This window comes from Hakea prostrata, chromosome 11 (genome assembly GCF_041222555.1).
Source record: "Hakea prostrata isolate BN-2017 chromosome 11, UWA_Hpros_2, whole genome shotgun sequence".
NCBI lineage: Eukaryota > Viridiplantae > Streptophyta > Magnoliopsida > Proteales > Proteaceae > Hakea > Hakea prostrata.
The window spans coordinates 10,969,601-10,976,048 of NC_142610.1; the positions used below are offsets into that span (position 1 = coordinate 10,969,601).

The 6,448-nt window shown below is 34.3% G+C and overlaps 1 pseudogene across 1 annotated transcript; it reads left to right on the top strand.

The window, feature by feature from the left end:
• The first annotated feature begins 3,403 nt into the window (after window positions 1-3,403).
• LOC149000072 (glycerophosphodiester phosphodiesterase GDPD2-like) lies at window positions 3,404-4,836 on the top strand (annotated as a pseudogene). Its single transcript, XR_016170826.1, has 2 exons — window positions 3,404-3,859; window positions 3,967-4,836. The product of XR_016170826.1 is annotated as a glycerophosphodiester phosphodiesterase GDPD2-like (transcript).
• The last annotated feature ends 1,612 nt before the right edge of the window (window positions 4,837-6,448 follow it).

The window sequence follows — 6,448 nt, forward strand, 5'->3', positions numbered from 1 at the left end:
AAATTAACAGAAGATCAATATACTAATTAAGGACAGACCAAAGAAGTACACAAGAGATTCTAAAATGGTAGGCACACAATAGGTAGAAACTCAATCAATGGTAAATATGATGGGGGTTTAAATTCTCCGTTCTTGAATTTGGGCTATGAATGCTTTAGCAAAACTATATAACAAAACAAATGAGAGAACCTATATCAAAGTTGTGCACAAGACTCTTCCGATTTGTTTATACATTCATCACATTACTTTAGTTCCACTATATTTTATAGAGAATTAAATTAAGGATGTCACGTTATATCTGGTTCCATTGAGGGCTATGTGAGATACGCGAATATTTCTATCATACTTGCTAATTAACTTATTCTACACAAGAATTTTGCTAACACACATTATTTAATATTAGTTCTAGCAAGTTAAAACCACAACATTCATTTAAAGATGGCCAATAAACATATCAAATAAACTAGAGAAAAAGATTGAACACACTGATCGAACTTTGCTACAACAAATTGAATATTCACGCTCAATTATGGGATTAGGTACTCTATTAAATCATATTGAAGCCCAAAAACAAAGACGTTATTATAGGCATCATTGGAATACAACTAGCAAGAATAAAATAGGAAAATAGAACCAAATGTGGACGGATTTTTCTTGGGAGCAGCGCACGGTCCAGATGCATTTTGTAGTCCAGAGCAATCTGGACTCCAAAATGCATCTGGGCCTTTAACTGCTGGGAGTAGCGCTGCTTCCAAGCAAAATCAGGTTTTTTTTGCCTCTTTTCTTCTTTATTATTATCATTTCCTTTTCTTAGCTCTCCTCTCTTTATTCTTTATGTGTTAGGGTAATAACCAATTGTAGGATTTGGACACTTTCCCCTTGAGATTAATGGATGAGATTCTTTTGGCAATAAAAGAAAGTGTCGTACAATCATCTAGCAAAATTTGTTGATATAACTTGATGTGTCTGCAATTTTTGGCAAGAAAGAAATTGGAGGGTTTTCACACAAAAAACACTTAATCCTATGAAGGTTTATCTAGTTTAAATCAATGGATTGTAGCCTTAACGCTACAAAAGGTTGATGACACAAACCTTAATCTACCAACACAAAATAGTTATGAATTGCCACCAAATTTTGAAGACAATTGGTGCACCAATATACCATGAACTAATAATAATGTGATGATGTGTGTAGGGATACTTAACCAATGGTTAGGGATGGTAGGCTGGTCTATGAAGGTGGACATTTACAATCCATAATGCGTACGGTGGAGGTCTTGGAGGCAACACTTTTTGGATAACAAGCTGGGATAGAAAAAGCAACAAAACAAGGACTTGAAATAAGAGAGATAAGGAACAACCAACAGGGATTACCAACTCTCTTACCAAAGCCAATACTAGGGATATGGCCTCTAAGTGAAATATCTATGTTAATGAATGTTGCTTTTTTTTTTTGGTAACTAAAAGAGGAGATGCAGTAGCGGTGACCTAGCGCACCCCAGCTATGCAATGATCAAACTTTTTATCAAGTGCGACCTATGCAAGCATTAGCCCTGTGCACTACCAGCTCAAGCATTGGCCTTGTCAGTAGAGCCCCACCGAAAGCCTAGTATAGTCCGCAGAAATTGGTAGCACTCATGCGCAGGCCAAAGAGCACAACTGTCCAATGCAAGAAACAGAGGAGCAGAGGAGATTAGAACCTCGGACATGAGGTTTGCCAAACCACTTGGGAGTGAGCTTGTGACAATTAGACTACCATCGCCGGTGGTTAATGAATGTTGCTAACACAACACATACAGTTAAGTATGATAATTGCCCATCCCCAATGCTTCAATTTTGGTTTGAAAAATTAGCTACAACAGCATCAACTCCAACGGAAGACTGTAATGGAACTTTAGTTAACAGTTGTAAGTGCTTCAAGTAACTTAATGAATCTTTTTTCTTCTTTTATTAAAAAAAAAAAAAAAAAAAAACTTGATTTGTCTACTTGAGCGAGCTAAATCTAGGAAACTATGCTGGAACATTACTGTAGCTTCATTGCAGAAAACTTGAAAGTTTTGATCTATGTTTACTTCCCATATCTCTTGTCATTTCTTTTTTAAACATTGTGCTTCACTTCTTAGAAGACCAATAAAACTAAGATTCAAAGATTACCTTGAACTCCCTGCAAAAAACAAAACAAAAAACCTGAATTAAGATAACATTAAGATACTTGGACTCTACATACAATAATTAAGTAAGAGCATTCACTAGGAATTAAGATAAAATTATTCTTAAACCATGCTATTTCAAGTGGAAAAAATAGAGTTACTAGCAACAAACACCAACTTCCCACCAAGTCACACATAGACGCACTGGAAAATGATCCCAAGAACCATCAGTAAACCTTGAAGAATCTAAAGGATGGTTTAGAGCTGGTTCAAATGGAGGCAAAATTTTTTTTTCGGACAAAGAGAAAAAGAGGTGGAGGTGGTTGACATCTTTAGGCTATTTCGACAAATAATACATTGAGATTGACAAAGAGGCTCTATATGAAAGAGGAATATTTGAGTAGGGAGACAAAGACTGAAGGCTTTTGAGACAATGAAGGCATGGAGTGAAATATAAATATTCTACATTTAAAGATTTTGTACTATTACATTGTATTTTGAGCAAATTGCACCTTTACCCTAAAATGGAGGCCTTAAAGCACCCGAAAATTGAATTTTCATTGAATAGATTAGTCAAATTTGTCATTGAAAACTGTTAAATCATTATTTATTAACTTTCAATTAAAAAATATCCATATCAAAATAAATAAAGAAACAATGATTTAACGATTTTCAGTGACAAATTGAATTAACGTATCCAATGAAAATTCAATTTTGAGGTGTCTGTGCTTTTTAAACATAAAATGGGGTTCTAGCAGTTTAAGGCCTCCATTTCAGTGTGCTAGTGCAATTTGCTCTTGTGTTTTTGATAGGTGGACGTGTGATTATTATTATGTTTTTATAGCCTTGAATGTTGTTTTACAAATATATATTATTCTAATATTTATATTACTTGTATATAAATTGAAAAAAAAAAAAAGGCTTTTCATTTTATTTATTTATTAGATACTAGAAAGAGAAAAATAAAGGATTTTGCTTTAGTGTTGGTCGATATCAAATCTAGAGGGGTGGTTGACGTCAAATCTCAAGTGTTTTTTTTGGTTTGTGGTTCAAAAAGTAAAAAAAGAAAAACAAAACCAGCACGGGTGGTAGAGATTCGACCACCAGGATTCATCGGACCGTAGGCAGCTTAGTGCTGCGCAAAATCGGAAAATTAATTAATCAGAATATCCAAAAAAAAAATTCGAATATTCTTCATTTAATATAATCTCTCTCTGGTCTCTCTCTGTTTCTTGACTTTGTTGCTTCCTGTAATGGCTCTCAAAGCAGTTTATGTCTCCCACCTACTTTACCTCAATCGAGTGCGAGAGAAAGCCACTATGGTAGCAGTTTATCACCGCATGTTTTGTAAAATCATTGATGGAGGTAAAACTTCTAGCATGTTTTGTAATGTCAAAAAAGCATCCTTGAAATGGCCAAAGTTTCTTGTCATTGGCCAGAGAGGGAGCGGAATGAACGTGTTAGAGTCATCAGATTCAAGGCTGAATCAAATCAAAGAGAATTCAATTCTATCTTTCAACAATGCTGGAAAATTTGCAGTTGATTTCATTGAATTCGATGTTCAGGTGACCAAAGATGATTACCCAGTCATCTTCCATGACAACTTCATCATTATAGAACAAGAAAATGGTGAGATTTCAGAGAGAAGACTTACGGAGCTAACTTTAGCTGAATTCGTCTGCTGTGGACCTCAACCAGAGTCGTCAAATGTAATTCATCTTACCTTTTAATTCGATTATGCTTTCTGGTTTTCTTAAGAACCATCTAAGAAACTGATATTGATATCTGATTCTTACTGACATTATTGAAAATTCAGGTTGGAAGAAGATTATTAAGAAGGGCTGAAGATCAGAGGATTTTGAGCTGGAAGGTTGGACAAGATGATGCATTATGTACATTGCAAGAGGCATTTCAGAATGTGAATCCTTCACTGGTTTCAACATTGAGTTGAAATTTGATGATGAGATTGTTTATCAAGATGAAGAACTCATTCATGCTATTCAAGAATCTTAAAAGTGGTTTATGAATATGTCAAAGAAAGACCTGTTATCTTCTCAACATTCCAACCTGATGCAGCAAGGTTGATTAGAGCGTTGCAGAGCATCTACCCTGTTTTCTTCTTGACTGATGGAGAGTCTGAAATTTATACTAATATGAGAATGAATTCATTGGAGGAGGCTTTAAAGCTCTGCTTGGCTTGTGGGTTGCAAGGGATTGTTTCAGATGTCAAAGCAATCTTAAGGAATCTAAGTGCTATAAACAATATCAGAGAAGCAAATCTTTCACTCCTAACTTATGGTGAGTTGAACAATGTGCCAAAAGCAGTTTACTTGCAACATCTAGCAGGCGTGAATGGGGTGATTGTAGATATGGTTCCTGAGATTTCAGCTTCAGTGTCTGCTTACATGGAACAGCTTAAGAAGAGCAAAGAAGATAACCTTCCTAAAGGGGATGTGCAGAGGAAAACACTACAAATGCAGAAATTCTTGCCTGATGAACTCTCATTGCTGCTGAAGTTAGATAGCTGACTTTAAGACCATGAAATCCTCTCCTCAGTGGGATTTCTCAAGGAGGAAAACACTTCCCAATGAGAATCTTTGTATAATTATTTGATCTTTCTCACTCCAAGGACCAATGTATAGTGCCTTGTATGGGGCTATCTGTTATGTATGTGTTAAAATGCATATATACAAGAAATGCATGACAATTGATCTGCTTATTAAAGTTATTGATTATATGTATCTCATGCCTACTCCAAATTTGGGTAAGTTGAAAAAAAGAAATTATAAAGCATGGCGTATTTTTTTTTGGATACTATAGGGAAGGCAAATACAAAATGTCAAATTTTTGATTAAAAATGATTTTGCTGAAACCTTAGGATCCAGATTACTCATACCAAGAATATAAGAAAAAAAAAAAAAAAAAAAAAAACCCAACACATCAAGAATGTCCAAAAACAATAGGTGAACAAATGAGGCTGAACGAAGCCCTCGCAAAAATAAAATCCTGAAGGGCAACCTAGGGCTAGCTTACTGGGGGTGTTGGAATGAAGCCCCCAGATCAAACCATTCACCTGGTTTGATTGCTGGAAGATTTAGTTTAAAAACAAGTACAAAAGACCTGCTCTATAATGAAGCATAGACTGGCATAACTAAATGTTTAAGAGAGGTATAAGCAAGCAATTAGAAGAGTTCTTTATTGTTTTATCTTTTTTTTTCCTTCATGTAATATAGGATAACATTTATTTGGGTCCTTGATTGATACTTCTTATTAAGTGCAACAACACTTGCTACTTCCATTTTCACGCACTATATGGCATTCAAGACCTGTTTTACGGCCCTCCTCAAAACATGTAAGGGTACATCCTTCTAAGTCCCCTGCACAGCCCCAGCAATTTGGTCCCAGTTTCCCACCAATTTCACTTACTTCCTTCACTTCAGTAGCTGCACAGAAAAAATTAAAAGGGATTAGTCTTGCTTCTTCTCTTCACTAATATATGGATTTGTGTGTGTGTAAGAAACTCACCAATAGATTCAGCAAAGAAAATAAAAGAGAGGACAAAGAGAAAAGCCAAGTGAGGCCTAAGTGAAGCCATTTCTGTCAAAAGCTTTTGCTAGCAAAGTTGTTTGTCAAATTCTTGTATTGGTAAAGAAATATCATATCTTTGTGTATATATAGGCATTGTTAAGGTTATTGGTTTGTAATGGAGGCTTATAATTCTCTCTACCATCAAAAGAAATATCTAAATATAAACTTTTTGTTGAAAATTCAGTTTCTTTGTTTGAGAGATTAAAAAAGATTTGCAGTAGATTGGTAGAAACACATAAATAAGAACATTTAATTGAAAAAGGGAAAAAAATTATTTCACTTTTCTAAAAATAGATTTAAAAAAAGAAAAATATTTGCAATACTAGGCTAGAAACACCTAAATAAGAACATTTTGATTGAAAAAGGTAAGATAATAATTCAATTTCTTGATAAAGAGTCCTAAAAGATAATCTCTTGTACTATGATAAAAGGATGAGGTTTCATATATCTAATAAGGGTCGTGGTTTGGCTTCCTAAAACATACTTATTACCAACTTTAAACAGGTATTTTGTAGTGATATCAGGCCAAAAATTCCATCCAAATAAGATTTCATGCCAAATTTATTAATATGATTGATAATTCAAAATCACAATAGTTTTATTTACATGCTTCAATTAGAGATTTCTTTCTTTTTTTAGTAAAAAATTGTAGACCTTTTCACGAATTGAAAGATAAAGAGATCCATTTTCAAGTTTCATTAAGAAGAAAT